The sequence below is a fragment of the Pyxicephalus adspersus genome, chromosome 11 (genome assembly GCF_032062135.1).
Source record: "Pyxicephalus adspersus chromosome 11, UCB_Pads_2.0, whole genome shotgun sequence".
Classification (NCBI taxonomy): Eukaryota; Metazoa; Chordata; class Amphibia; order Anura; family Pyxicephalidae; genus Pyxicephalus; species Pyxicephalus adspersus.
This window is the reverse complement of record NC_092868.1, coordinates 18722109-18739203: the sequence shown is the minus strand read 5'-3', so window position 1 is coordinate 18739203 and position 17095 is coordinate 18722109. Positions and strand designations below refer to the sequence as shown.

Genomic DNA, 17095 nt, shown 5'->3' with positions numbered 1-17095 from the left:
ACCTCTCCACCCTCCACATCTAAGCCATTACCTGCCTGCTCAGTGAGCAGGAGACCCCTCTCAAGGTGGTCCAGTGATTTCAGTGTTGCAATGCGCTTCTCCAGCTCTCCAATGAGGGATACCAGAAAGGTGACTTGCTCACATTTGTCACAGCGATATTCACCTAGGAGCTGTTGCTCTATTTGTGCATACATGTGACAGACTGCACTGAACCAAACTTTCCACCTTGCTACCACTCATTTTCCCAGTTACAATTTTCGTTTACAAGGAGTTTTAAAAGTTTACTTACAGTTTGTGGTTACTATTAGGATTTAACTCCTTTTGTTTTCAAACCAACAAGGTTAAGGTTACATTAATAGTTTTGTTATTTATTGTCCACTGGCATTGTGTTCTTTATTGGCAGATAGTGGATTCTTGCCGAGATTACCGTTTTATTATGGTTATCTGTTTCTAAGGTCTGTAAAAACAATTTTTTTTAAGATCTGTAGCTGCTGGCTGGGAGGGCTACAGTTTTTTTTTTGGTATTACACTATGTTTGATACATCTTTAACCCAGCCTCCGTAATGACTCCTAGGTGGCATTCTTCATCATTATATGAAATAAAGCAGTTGTCTTTTAAATTGATTTTGTGGAATGTAGCAGGTTTGAATAACCCCCACAAGAGCAAGAGGTTATTAATGCACCTTAAAAATGTTCCCGTTTTGTAGTATTTCTTCAGGAGACTCATTGGAAAGAGGGTCAGGCTTTGCTGCTGAGAGCACCACGGATTGGTAATGTAATCCATACGGTTTATAAAACTAAAACAAGAGGGGTGGCAATATTACTTAATATAAACTTACCTTATAAAATTATTTACACTGAACGGGGTTCCTGGGAGCAAATACGTATTTGTATTGGTAGAGATTTCGGGCATTACAATTTCGGGCATGATAAATTCTTGTCCTAACCTTATATTGGCTGGAGATTTGAATACAACTATTGATCCATCAATGGATCGGTCCAAATTAACAAATCTACGACCTGATCCTGCTACATCTAAATTAAAACATCCTATTTTTGCAAACTCCCTTAGTAGATGTATGGCGTCTCCTTCACCTAAATGAAAAAGATTATACCTGTTATTCCAAAGCTCATTCTACATTTTCTTGAATTGATTATTTATTGACGGTGGAAGGTCTGCTCCTGAGGATCCGGGATATTTCTATTGGTAACTTTACCCTTTCGGATCATGCCCCTTTATTTCTCCAATTACAATTGCAACAGTCTTTTAAAAAAACTTTTCAATGCAGATTTCCGGCTTACTTGGCTAAATCTTCCTCTTTTCAGGCCTACCTCCAATCCCACTGGACAGATGGAATAGATGATATTTACAACATTGGGACACCCCAGTTTTGCTGTGGCGTACTATGAAAGCCATTATGAGAGGATATATTATGCAATTTGTAGCTCAACTTAATCGTGGTTATTTCCAACAATATAATGTCCTACAGGAACAGGTCACGCAAAAATACAAAGCATATCTGCAGTATGATGGTAAGGGAAACTAAGTAATCTTGGTAGGTGGCTGTTGTACAACTTAACACCCATGTGGCCACCCGTGCGACTGCACAAGCGCTTTACACTAAGCATAAATTTTATAGATGGGGCAATAAAATAGGGACTTTGCTTTCTAGATTGGCCAATCCTTTGGGTCCAAAACGCCATATAATCAGAGTTAAAAATTCATCTTCTAATACTCTTTATACATCTCATAAGGATATTTTGTGGGCTTTTGAAAAATATCAAAAGCTATATACGGCCGAAGATACCCAACCTTAATTTGCTTCATCGTTTGTTGGAAAAGGCCAAACTATCTAAATTGTCTTCAACCTGTAGGGAAAAACTTAATGCTCCAGTGTTAGAGTAAAAAATTCTGCGCACTATTCATACCTTGGCTACTAAGAAGACACCGGGTCCAGATGGTTTTTCGGCAGAATATTATAAAATGTTAGCGCCTGAACTTACTCCATTACTGGCAAAAGTTTATAACAGTATATTATCTCATCATACCCCCTTCCCAGATTTTAATGAAGCTTATACTACGCTCATTCCTAAACCTGGCAAGGATCCTGATTTATTGGCCTCTTATAGACCAAAATCTTTAATGAATAGTGATTACAAGATCTTAACCAAATTGATGGCAAATAGACTACAGTCCTTTTTACCTGCTATATTGACTAAACATCAGTTTGTGCGCAATAAGCATTCGACCACAGGGATTTGAGCGGCTAATGCGGTTACAATTCAATCCACTAAAATTAATAATTCGAAGTCTATGTTATTAAGTTTGAATGCGGAAAAAGCTTTTGATTGAATAGAATGGCCTCTACTTAAAGCGATATTGTCAACTAGAGCTTTTGGACAAACACTTTCTTCTTATATTCAGTATATATATCAGGACCCTTCTTCTAAGCTGTATTTTAATGGGGATTTAACAAACCCTGTGGTGTTATCTGGAGGTACTAGACAAGGATGTCCTCTTTCTCCTATTTTATTTATCTGTGTCAGGTTATAGCATTAATCTGGATAAATCAAAAGCACTATATTTACCAACTTTGTGAGACCTACATGAGGTAAGGATTTTCCGTTTATATGGTGTAGAGAGAAAGTCCAATATTTAGGTGTGCATATTACTAAGAACCCTCAAAAATTGTACTGTAAATATAACACTGATTTTTAGATCTCTGAGTGACAAACTAGGTAACTGTTCTAAATTGATGCTTTCATATACAGGAAGTGTTAAATTGGAATATTTATCTGCATACATAAGGATAATATATCCTCTATCAATGCATACAGATATTTAATAAAAGAAGGTTCATGCACAAATGATAGCTAGTCACTTAAACATTTTAATTAAGAAAACAAGGTAAAACATAAGGCACACAGCAATATTGTTTGATAACTAGATATAGGAGCTCCAATCCATACTATATACAGTACATGGAAATAAGGTTATTAGTAGGTAACCCCTGTAATCATCTATTAAAGCTTAGTACACAATACAGTAATTACAAAACTGTGAAGTATTGCAATAATACTATAGACACTCATAAGACTACAATCAGGAATATCTTATAGCTACCTGCTAAGAGGTTAATGGGTACTTCAGGAGCCTACTTCCTTCAGAAAAGGACCCCATACCTACTTACCTAAGGTGACCCTCAGGAGACAGGGAGAGCAAGCAAAGAGCAAGCCTGAGCAAGCAAGCAAGAGAGCTAAATTCTCTCAGTTCCCATATTTATATAGGTAATTCCCATTAGGTATCCTTGAGTCTCTTGGATTGGATACTGGATGTGATCTGTAAGATGACTATTGGTTAATGCACCCCCCCCCCCCCCAAGACTGGTATTGGTTACTGTAACTTCAGGAATTTACTAGGCTTCCTAGCTACGTTGATATGGGAAGCTGAAGGTAAAGCCAGGGGGGGTCATCTAATTTTAGGTGTCACCAAAAGGTCTGGATGGGCCATCAACCCCACCCATCTGTCCAGCTCTTCACCCAACTCCTGCTGCCTCATGCTTCATTATTATAGGAACTGAATCAGTTTTCTGGCATCTGTTTGTCTAATGTCCCTAGTGTCATTGGAACTCCTTGGAAACCCTAGGTGGTCTGACAAAGAGAAACAGATCACCAACATCCCCATGTATATACATTGTATATACATATGTATATATAAATAAAGCTATATCTATCCACATATATCTACAAATATCTATAAACAATCTTGAGGTGCATCAGAAGGATAAGTTTGATAAAAATGATAGTTTTCCCCAGACTTCTCTTTACTCTCCAGTCTTCGCCTTTAGTATTCAGGAAATCTGATCTCAAGACCATGTATAAAGTTGGACCAACAATTTATACCAAACATTAACCTAAAGAATGTTCTTCACATGCATAAGGAATTGCTCCCTGAGAGGGTAGCATCAGATCCTTTATTGTTTTCTTGTTGGTTGGTTTGGCATAAGGTTTTGCTGTATTGGGCTAACTGGGATCTTCCTCACTTATCACATTTTTCTTTACTACAAAAGAGGCCAATTTTTCATACACTAACAGTCAAATGTTTGGTGGATGTCCCTACAAAGCGGCCTCTTTAGTTTGAAGCTGCGGTAGATGCCTTCCCTTTTTTGAGATCAGCACTATTTGTTTTTATGCAGCTACAATCATATACATCGAGGGTACTTAAGTCCCTTTAAGCTAAGGGTTGGAAGAAACCATTGAACAGCTTGATGTTAAAAGCTAATCCCCTTACAAAGGCTATCACGGAAAAGTTGCAAAACCATTATATTAGCCCCGGACTATTCTTCCAGAAAAACAGGCTTGGTCTAGTGGTCTAATTACTTTCCCAAAAAAAAAGATATTTTGACAGCATTTTCGAGGGCGTGGTTTGCTCTTCCTTCCACAATGTATTGGGAAATGACACTTAGAATTTACCATGGGGTATATATCTCCAAATACCGTGCATACCTGATGGGCTATGCCTCTACTTCTGATTGTTCTAAATGTGCACACCCCCAGGCAGACTTGTAGCATACCTTTTGAAATTGCTGGAAGATTAAAAAATTCTGGCAAGAGGTGGCCCATTATGCTACTACTTTTTTGAATAACTATATTTCATTGACCCTTGAATGGGCCATCCTAGGTACATTTAATTTACAAAGGGGCAAGGATTACTAAAGGTGGCCGAAATTTGTTAGATATTCTTTCCTTGGTGGACAAGAAAACGATATTACATAAACGGTTAGACTCACACCCACCAACTCTCAGGCTTTTTAAGGAGAAATTGGACCATGTTTTTAGAATGGCTTGGATAGAATCGTCCTTAGATAAGGAAACCAAGGTTAAAAACTATTTAACACATGGGATTCATTTATAGAGATTCGGTCTAGTTCAATAAAACTCCAGATTGTGAATAGTTTTCAACATACTGAATGGTATACTCCGAGAATTCTGGAGGATGATCTTCCTGTTGCTTGGATGCTGTTTAAATTGGAAATGCCAACTATTGGTATGTTTGAATTTGTCTGTTTTTTTATATTTGTTGTAACCTTGAATGTGGTTTTTAGTTTTTGTTATTTATTGAAACATCCTTTAATAAAAATTATTTAAAAAATATGAACACTTCTACTCATAAATTATGATCTTTGTATAACCAATACTCTTAGTTATTCAACCTTCCTAAATCATGTGAACAACTGTCCATCTACAAAATAGGTGACAGTACCCCACAGCCAGGTTTTTAAAAACCTGAGCACTTATACACTGCTATAAACTGCCACATGGTGAGCAGGCAGTAGGCTTGTAGCTTGCAATTGTAGATTAAACTGTCACAGGCCTAAACTAACAGCTCAGTGTGAAGATAAGAAATTTCATGATTGACAATTAAAACCTGTGTGGAAAAGGGCATTCCAATATATAAATGAAGGAACACCTTCATCATTTGAAAACTATAAAAAATATACCTAATAAAATGATGTAAAAAGAAGATAACATGTGCAAAACTTCAAAATGAAAGACAGATTGCAAAAGAAAGTGAGGCAAACCCTCAGTTTTTTTAAAATATATTAATAGCAAAATTATCAGATCTGAGTATTTTTAGCTCTGTTTACACAAAGGAAAATGGCAGAGCTTAAGTCCAACTTGCTAATAGCAATGTCACTGCCTTAAATGAGCCACAATGGCTCAACATTTATGATTGAGAAACAAAATTAGGCTTGACAAAGCACAGGTCCTCACAGAGTTGAGCTTAGTCATTTCAAAGTGATTGTTTATCATTTTTAGAGGCTCTTTAATCACTGGCATACTACCAGTGGATTGGCATAAAGCCAATGTGGTTCTTATCTTCACAAAGGGAGCAAAGTCATTACAAAGTAACTACAGACCTGTAAGTTTTAACTTCCATAGTTGGAAAGGTCCTAGAATGTTTGTTAAAGACCCACATTTATGCTGGAAAGTAAAATAATAAGTGATAGCATGGCTTAAGAAAGACAGAAGTTGTCAAACAAATTTACTCTCTATATATGGAGGAGGTAAAAAAACAGGTAGGCAGTGGAGTAGCAGTTGATATAGTGTACTTGGACTTTGCTAAAGTATTTGACACAGTGGTTTAGAAAAATCAATCTTTAAATAGATAGAGAACTGGCTTAAAGGCCGCATCCAGAAAATAGTGATTAATGATTCATCTGAATGGTCTAAAGTTATTAGTTGCGTAACTGAGTGTTTAGTGTTAGGCCCTAATTTACATTCCCCAAGTCAGGAGAAAATACACTTTCAGAAGTGAAGCTGGGTGATCAAGAATACATGGAATGGATTTTTAAAAATCACTTGCTAGCAAATGTGTAGAATCCTGGACCAGATCCATTAGAGGTTTGTTGGATCACCCAGCTTCACTTCTGAAAGTGTATTCTCTTCAGCCTTGGAGAGCTTTCATAAATCAGGGCCCTATGACCTTTACTGTTTAACAGCTTTATAAATGATATAGAGTTTGGGATTATAGGTTTAATTTCTGTGTTTGCAGATGACACCAAACTACAGTATATAATGAAATTAGGTCCATACAGGATGTCTATAATCAACTAAAGTACTTTCTTGTATTAAAAAAGGAATAGACTGCAGAGATCGAGACATTATCCTGCCCCTCTACAAAGCATTGGTCAAACCATATCTGAAATATGCAGTTCTGTTTTGGGCACCAGTTCTCAAAAAAGACATTGTAGAATTGGAGAGAGTGGAGAGAAGGGCAACTAAACTAATAAAAGAAATGGAGGAGCTCAGCTCTGAGGAGAGATTAGCTGAACTGAATTTATTCTGCCGTCTGAGAAAAGACATTTAAGAGGGATATGATCACTTTGTATAAATATATAAATGGTCCATATAGAGAACTCTCCTCCCAATTATTCACCTCAAGATCATTAGGACAGGAGGGCACTCTGCGTCTGGAGAAAAAGAAGTTTAAGCTCACCCCTGAGAAGAGACTTTTAAGGGGGGACATGATCTCCCTGTATAAATATATAAACGGTCCATATAGAGCTCTCTTCCCCATTATTCACTTTGAAATCATTACAAAGAACAAGAGGGCACTCTTTGTGTCTGGAGGAAAAAAAGTTTAAGCTCCAGATAGGGAAGGGATTTTTCACTGTAAGGCCTGTGAAAATGTGGAATCGGCTCCCTCAGGAAGAAGTTTCCGCACCTACTATACATTGCTTTAAGAAAAAGCTAGATGCTTTTCTGGAAGCACATAATATAACCGGGTATTAGGGCTTTAAAGAAAAATAACAGTGAGTGTTGATCCAGGGAACGTCCGATTGCCTCATGGAATCAGGAAGGAATTTTTTTCCCCTGTGTACCTGCAAATTGTACCAGGGTTTTTTTAGCCTCCTCTGGACCAATTATGTCTTATAGGGTTTTATATCTGGAGTATGTTTATTTCCTCAATGGTTGAACTTAATAGACTTTTTTTTTGTCTTTTTTCAACCTAACCTACTATGTAACTGTATTTTATTTATACATATGTTTACATATGGTTACATTGATAGGTTGCATAAAGTTGGGATCTCTGAGCAGTTGCCTATGACTGTGCTTTGAAGTTATTTTTTTAACTCACCAAATGGGAAGGACCTTGATTATATACAATAGTTTGGTCAAATGTGACCTGTCAAAGTCACGTGACTCTTTCAGCATTAAGACATATCTTTTGTGCAGCAAACCTGTCATGGATCTTGTCAATGATTTAAAAGATTTGCCAAATAATAGCAAATAATATTTAGGAAATATATTACTGCTTTGCTGGATTACCCCGGTTCTGCCATGAAAGCCTATCTTCCACCATTTTGGAGAGCTTTATTAAATCAGGCCCATAGTGTTCTATTGCATGTCTTTTTGCATTTGTCTTGTTTAGGTAATTTTTTTAGCTCTGAATTAACTGACCTTCTTTTTTTTTCCTTTCTAGAAGGAACATATCAAGGACAAAAAATGACCAATTCTTTTTTCTTTGGATAAAACCCCCAATATGATCCTGCCTATTGGAATGCTGAGCACGTAAGTAGAAGCATGTTTACCTTATTCAACTAGCATTTCATGGGTATGGACATGTGTGTAAGATGACGGAACAGGATATTTTTCTGTTCTGCAGCATTTGGCAAAATATTTAGCAAGTCACAAACAATTGAAACAATTGCATAACTGCATATGATTTAAAAAAATAATAGACAATGAACATTTAAAGGCTTGCAACTATGTTTGACTTGCTTTGCCCACAGTCAGTAGGACAAGAGTTCATGTTAATGGTCCTCTCTCTGATGAAATACACATTGATGTTGGAACTATGTTGGGATGTCCCTTTTTCCTATCTTCTGTATAGCTCAGTGATGAAACGTTTAATGATTGCCCTACTGAAGAACCCTGACATTTTTAGTCCTGCTATTAATCACCATCCATACAAATTTGCTCATTTGGCAGATACCCTTCTGCTATATGTCATCTCTCCTCACATTTCTATTCCTTCTTTTATACAGGAGTTTGAAAGCTTTAGTGTTTACAACATGTTCAAATACACAAAATCAGAAATCCTAACCATATTTGCTCTATCGCCTAAACTCTTGAAAGCCAGTCTCTCTTTTTGCATTTGCTTACAGGCCCTCTAGCACATAGGTATTCATATTCCTACTGACTTCCTACTGACTTTTCCCAAACTTTTCTCACTCATAAACTATTTGCCTCTTCTTCACAAGATCAGGCATGCAGACCTATGAAAGAGGTATGCTATCCTGGTCTGGTAGGTTGAACAATCAGAAAATGTATGTGTTCCCGCGATTTCTTTATTTTTATTTTAAACATTTCCTATCTGTTTCACAACCTTACTTAAAGTGAAACTAAAGATCCACTTTTAAATTTGCATGATCAGGAAGGTCAATATTTCAGAAAAGGCTGTGCATGCACAGCGTCAGCTTTGGTTGCCAGGGAAACCCAGCAGTCCTGGTTTTCCTTGCAAGTTCCAGGGTGAATGAATATATCCCAGCATGGACAATCATGATAGCTGAAGATTGTCTGAAGGAGGAAGTAGAGAAGGAGGATTAAGTCACTCTGCTTAGGAATGCAGATAGGTGAGCTGCATGGATTTAGTTGCGCTTTTAAAGTAAAGATACCCAAAATTATTTTTGACAGTTTTTTTGGGGTTCTGCCCCTTTCTGACTGGCCTGGCACACCTCTACCATTCCTCAGGATAGGGGAAAAGACTCCCTGACTTGTCTTTCTATTGCAAAGCTAAAGTTCTGACAAGTTTGATCTGACACCTTTTTTGCATCTTAAAATTGTAAGTTAGAATAGGGAGTGGCATCCTGTTACTTTCCTGTTTTATCCCCTCTGGGTAAAGCTTAAATGTAGAAACAGCACCAGGAAGATATTGCCCCTTACTCTACTTTTACTTGATTTAGGACTTGTCTAGTAAAAAACTAAGTTCTCTACTAGACGAGGCCCTATGATTCCTATTTTTGACAATCTGCGGTTTCCTCCAACATAGTGCCACCACCATTTTCTCTGTTGGGAGAGTGAGGATCTTGCTACAGGGCACCTTTCTCCTTTTATTCAACCTCCGGGAAGCCGATTTTGATATATACCTATTATGGTTCTCCTATAGGCAACTACTTTTTTTTTCTTTTCTTCCCCACATAGTTAAAGCAGAACTAAACTCAGTGTATACTCAAGTGTCCTCATTCTGTCGTGGGTGCTGCCATCTTCTTCCTTCTTCTCTCTGTGTTAAAATGTTCGACAGGGGACATGCATTTGCCAAAGTCAATCTGACAGCAATGAAAACATGAGATACTTCCAATTATTTCTTCTATCTCTAAATTCTTAGTTTGCAAATTAAACCCTGTGCTGCCTTTCTACATTCTATCTGGGAATGTTAGACCCTTCTTCTAAATATTGGAATTTCTTATCTTCCAGTATTGCAAGTCATTTTTTTCAAGTTTTTCAATTTTGAGCAGATGGTATCAGGGTCCAGTGGATCTTAAAAAAATCTGTTCATCTCTTTCTTTCTTTATCATTTACTTATTGATTTACCTCTTACTAATTCCAAATCCCTAACCCTGTTGTACTGAGCGCTCTTTAAAACAATGTGTTTGAACACAATTTCGAAAGCTGGCAAAAAAAAAAAATATTGCTTATGATCATTCCAAGTATAAGGATAGAGAGCTTCAGGGAAACCTTTACTAATTCCCCTCTGTAAAATTATGCCAGAAAATCTATCATGATACAGAACTGTAATTTTCTGGGGATAAAAGCAGATGAGCATATGATCTCTGTTCACACAGCTTTAGTGTAGTACAGAGATGGGACACTTTAAGGAGACCCCCTGATGTCTCCCTAGCATTTAACCTGAGGCTTTTAAAGCTTGCCTTTAAACCACTGGAAAACGTCTATGCCGTGATTTGCCGCATTTTACCGCGTTTTGCAGTGTTTTTACTTACATTATTTTTTCAAGCATTTATAAATGCAGTAAAATGCCCCCGTTGAAATGAATGGATGCGTTTATGCGCATTAAACTTGCTTGGTAATTTTTTGAACGTTGCAAGGAGGGTAATCAATAATGCTCAAAGACGTGCCTCAAGGAAACACCCTGGTGTAGGTTAGCCCATTGGAATGCATGGGAATATCAAACATGGGCTTTTAAAACCTCAGGTAAATGCTGGAGAAACAGTCCTTGTAAACTAAGCCTAAAGAAAATCTGTCACCTATACTATGTTCAAATAACGGATTATTCAGGAGATAGTGATAGAAGTTGTTATAGCAATAACATTCAATAAAAAAAATGGTGCCACATATGCTTCACAATTATTTACTTTAAGGTCAATGCAAAGGACAAGAGGGCACGCCTTGCATCCTTGCATCTGGAGGGAAAGTTAAAACTCCACATAAAAAAGAGATTTTTCACAGGTCTGTGAAAATTTAGAATTAACTCCCTCAGGAACCACATTTTAGCACATTCTATGGATTGCTTTAGGAAAAAGCTGGATGTTTTTTTCCAGAAGCACAGAATATACCTGGGTAATATAGTTATTATAGCTGCCATATCCCAGGTTTCAATAACAACAAAACAAACAGCATCCAATGGGGACTTTTAAGGCAGCTAAAATCATCACAAATGTATTAAAAAAAATAATTTATCATAATGATTTTAAAATAACAAACAACAACAATTAATCAATTAAAAAAAAGAACTCCTAAGTAATCTAATACAAATATCAAATTGTCCTCAATGCATTTCACAGACAAAAGATGCTTCCTCAGGAGATTGATTAAGATCTAAATTTTCTTGGAGTATCAGTGTATACTCAAGTGTCCTCATTCTGTCGTGGGTGCTGCCATCTTCTTCCTTCTTCTCTCTGTGTTAAAATGTTCGACAGGGGACATGCATTTGCCAAAGTCAATCTGACAGCAATGAAAACATGAGATACTTCCAATTATTTCTTCTATCTCTAAATTCTTAGTTTGCAAACTGAACCCTGTGCTGCCTTTCTACATTCTATCTGGGAATGTTAGACCCTTCTTCTAAATATTGGAATTTCTTATCTTCCAGTATTGGAAGTCACTTTTTTCAAGTTTTTCAATTTTGAGCAGATGGTATCAGGGTCCAGTGGATTTTAAAAAATTCTGTTTTATAGCTATTATAGCTGCCATATCCCAGGTTTCAATAACAACAGAACAAACAGCATCCAATGGGGACTTTTAGGGCAGCTAAAATCATCACAAATGTATTTAAAAAAATAATTTATCATAATGATTTTAAAATAACAAACAACAACAAATAATCAATTAAAAAAAAGAACTCCTAAGTAATCTAATACAAATATCAAATCGTCCTCAACGCGTTTCACAGACAAAAGATGCTTCCTCAGGAGATTGAGATCTAAATTTTCTTGGAGCTGATAAAAAAAGCCCTATATCAGCTCCAAAAAATGTTGAGGAGGCTGATAAGATAAGATATAACATCAATTTGTCACATGTAAGTAAAAAATATGATTTAATATATCAATCAACAATCAGAGTTAACAATCTGGCAATGTTCTCTCAAAAGGTAGTCTATGGGTATAACAGAATGACCAATGGGAGTCAATCAATCCTCAGAGTGTGCACATATACATACCAAGCCTGAATCATCCAAATTGTACCAAATATATTGCCCATTACTTAAATAGATTATATTTAAACTACTCGTATTATATATATATATTAGTCAATAACTCATCTTAACCTACCTGGTGGTCTAATTATGTTAGTATTTGTCAAAAGCGTATTAATGTCAAAAGCGGTACATTGTTTTGCATGGAAATTTGTTGTTTAATATTGTAGACCTGTAATTCTTAGGAATAACTCCTGGGTATGATAAAGTTTGAAACACAAATCATAAATTATAATATAATAAATAATGTTAAATATTTATTATAACAAATAATGAAAAAAATATAAAAACAATAAATTTAATTTTATAAAATAAATCAAATCAAAAACACTGAAATTTGTTTTACCAAGGGTACAATATTATTGATTAATTAGTACACTGCATATTGGTCTAGTGGACATCCTGGGTATAGTAATTTTTTAAACATGGGACTGCACAAAGTTTGACATCACAATCAGGAAAGTAGGACCTGGTTTCCTTTCTGATCTTCCTTCCACTGTCATCTCTCCTCAAGCAACAAACCACGCACATCCTTGTAGGTGCTGCCTTTTTCTCAGTTGGTGGGATGTAGTCTGTGACCACCAGTCAGGTGTTCCGGGTTGACAATTGCAACAGCACAACGTCCAGGTCTATTCATGGCCATTGATGGTGTTTGGTGGTTTATGACAATACATTCGAACACTTTCCAAGTTAAGTCAGAATGACTCACAGGCCTGTCACTCTTTGTTTGAAGAGAATGTAGGCATTGCTCAACAAGATGCCTAAAGATCCTCTTGTAGTACTTCTTTTGCTGTTTCCTCATTGCTGGGTAGAATGTCATTGCTTGATCAGCTCTGTCGACACCTCCCATTGTGTTACTTTAGTCTATCACTGCTTTTGGCTTCAATATTTCTTTCCCATCTTTTGTTTGTACCATAACAGACATTATGGACTATACTCATTTGGCACACATCTTTCTTGTCACTCCATCGCAGGGCCATCATTTTGCCTTTCTGCCAGGCAACCATTTTTTCCTGTCTTCAGCTTCCTTTTTGCAAACATTGATGGCATGTTGTGCAGGTTAGCCCTAACAGTTTATTACGCCTTTGTTTTGTGTTGCAGAAGAAACCCATAAAGTTCAGGAGAAGTATAAAAGTTGTCGGTTGTGACACAACAGCCCTGATTTAGCAATAGCTCAATGAGTGAGAGAACAGAACATGTTGCCATTCCAGAGTTGCTGTATTTTGGATTGAATTTTGTTCCTTTTCCAGTGTTTAGGACTGAATTCCAAATGTAGCCAGTTGACGATTCCCACAGCATGTAGGATTTTACGCTAAATCGTGCTCTCTTGGATTCAATGTAATTTGGAATCTTGGGGGCACTGCCTGATCCTTACCAAGGTCAACAGAGCACCAAGTTTGCACATTAATGACCTCAAGCTCAGATTCATCGCTGTATTCACTTTCACTGTCAAGTTTCCTGGTGAATCACTATCGCTTGATTCCACAAGTGATTCCAAATCACTATTGCTGCTTTCTTGCTGTTCGAAAACAGCTTTTGCGCTGGCGAGATGCCTTTTGGATGTGGTCAAGCTTCCAGTAAGAAGTCAGGGATGTTCAAGGTCAGAGACAAGTGTTCAAATTAGGAAATGAGGAAAAGGTCAGGAAAAATTTAGACAAAGGTCAGACCAAAGTCAGGGCTGGTAGTGGACAAACAGTAAATCAAGGTACTGAACAAAGCTGTTGGATGCACGAACAGATAAACTTTTAGATTTATTGTTTATTGTATTTTACTGTGATCAATGTTTTAAAAGCAGATTACACTAATCACACTAAAATCGTGGTACCTAAATCGCCTACATTTATATAGTTACCATGTTGCATGTATTTTACACCTAATAATCAAGTGAAAAAATATTTATTAAAATACCTGTTTCTTTAAAAAGGTTATCCCATTCCAGCCATAACACCAAAACTGTGCTATCCCGTTAAAACACCAATATAAAAAAAATCTTACCTTATAGATGTACTCCCAATTGTGTATGCAATACAAAACATTGTACATCACATCCCTTTTAACCCAAAATCCACAAATCCACTATTAATAAATATAAGAGCATCAATTAGATCTCCCTTTATATATAATACTAATTAATAATTCCAACTATAAACAAACTCATTCAAACCGTAAACCAAATACCTACACCTATCTTAAATATGCAGTGTCCCAAGTAGTTATAACCATCCAAACCTGTATTCCAAAGATCACCAACAAAATATGTGCTCAAACCAAGAAGAAATCCCCACCCATTCAGCTGTCCACCTTTATCCCCCAAACAGAATGACAACGTCCCTCAGACCTGACTCCTTCTACTTCCGCTGGAAGTCCCCGCCTTAAAACAAAGCCACATGGCTCTGACCCACATGGCTTCACCAGGGAACACTGGTGCTGCATGGAGCGCCCAGCTACCATGAGAACGAGAATCCTTGCTTCACAGGTAAATCCCCAGCATCTTTCCATACAGAGGGGCAATAGGGCTGGGCGCCCCGTGCAGCAGCAGAAACACATACAAAATAAACCAGTTATTCAAATTACATATCAACACATACAACGCTTACCCAGTTGTCCTTAATGTATTACTACATAGAACCACCAATACATTTAGTGATCCACATATTCTACTACATACTAACAAAGTTAATGATTCACATACATGTTCCTATGCATAATTAAATTCAATTTACAAAGATGAATTATTTATTTATATAGTAATAAATGCAATGCATATGGTTGGAGAAAAAAACATTTATTCTATCACCTTTACCGTAATTCAAAAAACCTCCAACTCCTTATCAATTACCTCCACTATTCCAAAAATGGTTTAAAACTTAAGATATCATTAAGACCTTTCTCAAACCTTGAATGCTTGTCTTATTTTATACCATAATGTTTGCTTTTATGTAACCTGTTTTACCTGTAAACCTTGTATAGATAGCCCCTTTCTAAATTTCATATTTACCATGTCTTTTATAATCCCTACTTCTGTTAAAAAAAGTAAACCTGTGTAATGTAGCACTGTTTGCCGTGTAAATGTTTTGCAGTTCTCTGACATAATCATTAGGCTTGTGGTTTTTAAAACTGACCTCTTAGTGACTCTCTTTCTCTTTTACATGTCTTTAATGAATACAGAAGTGCCCCCCTTCCTTTCTGCCTCTCTCTCTCTCTCTCTCTCTCTCTCTCTCTCTCTCCCTTCTGTCTGTCTGTCTTTCCCGATCCTAGATCATTTCCCAGAAGTGATGGACTCCAGTAAAGCATTACTGCTGATTGTGAACACCAGATAAAGAGCTCTTTTTACCAAATGGAAAAGCAACTAACAGCAGAATAACCCCGATCTTATTTAGTGTTCTTTGTTAACTTACAACTGCAATTTTACTTATATAACTATCTTTTTAATAAGAAATGTTTACTAATTTATGTCTGAATTTGCAGAAAGTACTTGGACTTTAAAGGCAATCAGTTTGACAGTAATATACCAATAAACATAATTTTTTAATTTTCTCAAAATTTACTAAATATTAAAAACATTAAAATACATTACAACACTCATTGAGTACATTAATTTCAATGCTATATCCTCGACACATTTCGTGGAACTCGTCCACTTCTTCAGAAGAAAGAACTAAAAACACAAAAACATATTATACTCAATATATAAAGAAATACGATAACTAAGTATGTTATACAGTCCCCTCACCAAGTTGGCCACGGAGGTCAGCAGAAATCAGTGAGGCAGGTATCTCTCTAATCAGACAAGCCCAGTATTTTCAAAGATTAACTATCATAAACAAATCAACACAGTAAAGTTTACCAGGTTGATATTATTCTAATGCTCATAATGTTTGATATTCAACAGTATAGTATGTATCCCATTTATACATAAAAATAAGTATATTGCACTCTTCATATGCCAAAAAAAAGCTCCCAATAGTTATTAGTGATGAGCGAGTGAGAATATTAAGTTCGATCTTGCAGCGAATCAGGCCTTGCTCGCTTACCGAAAATGTAAGCAAGAACAGCCTTCTGATCCGCAAAGAGGTCAAGCTCTCGCCAAGCAGGAGGATTTCCAGGGCTGCACCATGCTCCTTTACCGGGGCATCTTCTCAATGATTTTAGCTGTGGCTGCATTCATTGAGGAGAGTGTGCAATCCCCAGGGCACTAGAGGTTAATTAACTTCTAGTGCCAGGGATCGCACACTGTTCTCAATTAATGCGGCCACGGCATTCTTAAATTATAATTAACCTCTAGTGCCCCTGTTAATCCCCTGTGAATCCTCCTGGTATAATTTACTAGATCTTCCGATGGTTCCGATAAAATCGGTTCACCAAATTTTCGCGGAACGATCAGAAGTTCGAGTAAATTTTTGCAAGAATGCCAAAGGCATGCATGCTCATCCCTAATAGTGACAACTCATTTATAAACCTGAATGTTACCCCAAGTTATGCATGCCCAATTTCATCCCCAATACAAAACAAATAAACATTACAAATCTGCATACCTAAAAAACACATAGAATCAATATCTAGAACCAAACCAGTTACTTTCTTCCCTCTACCGCTTTTTGAATAAAAAGAAATATCATTCCTTACCTCACTAAATAGATTGCATCTTGTAATAAAATCAGAGACCATACCAGCACTTTTATCCAAAAGGATCCAAATACTGCAGCTACATATCTCCACCACTTTCCATTAGGAAGAGTAACACAGAAGAGATACCTGGCCCAGAGCTCTCTGTTATATATGGCACCCCCACCATTAGACAGCGTCCCTCGTGGTGGGCCAAGGCTCTTAAAAGTGAATTTTACCTCATTTATCCTTAAGGGAAAGTAGTTTTAAAAA

General features: G+C 36.8%; 1 protein-coding gene across 7 annotated transcripts in view; it reads left to right on the top strand.

Annotated features, from left to right (window-relative positions):
- The window catches only part of LOC140340461 (suppressor of cytokine signaling 3-like), a 143166-nt gene that overhangs the window by 70654 nt on the left and 55417 nt on the right, over window positions 1-17095 (top strand). For 5 of the 7 annotated variants that reach the window (XM_072425677.1, XM_072425683.1, XM_072425682.1 and 2 more), the window contains one exon: window positions 7988-8076. The exons of 1 other annotated variant lie outside the window; for it this stretch is intronic. The gene's annotated coding sequence lies outside the window, so the exon portion shown is untranslated. Of the gene's footprint in view, window positions 1-3418; window positions 5048-7987; window positions 8077-17095 lie in introns of those variants that run through there. One more of the 7 variants, XM_072425681.1, reaches the window with a different exon arrangement.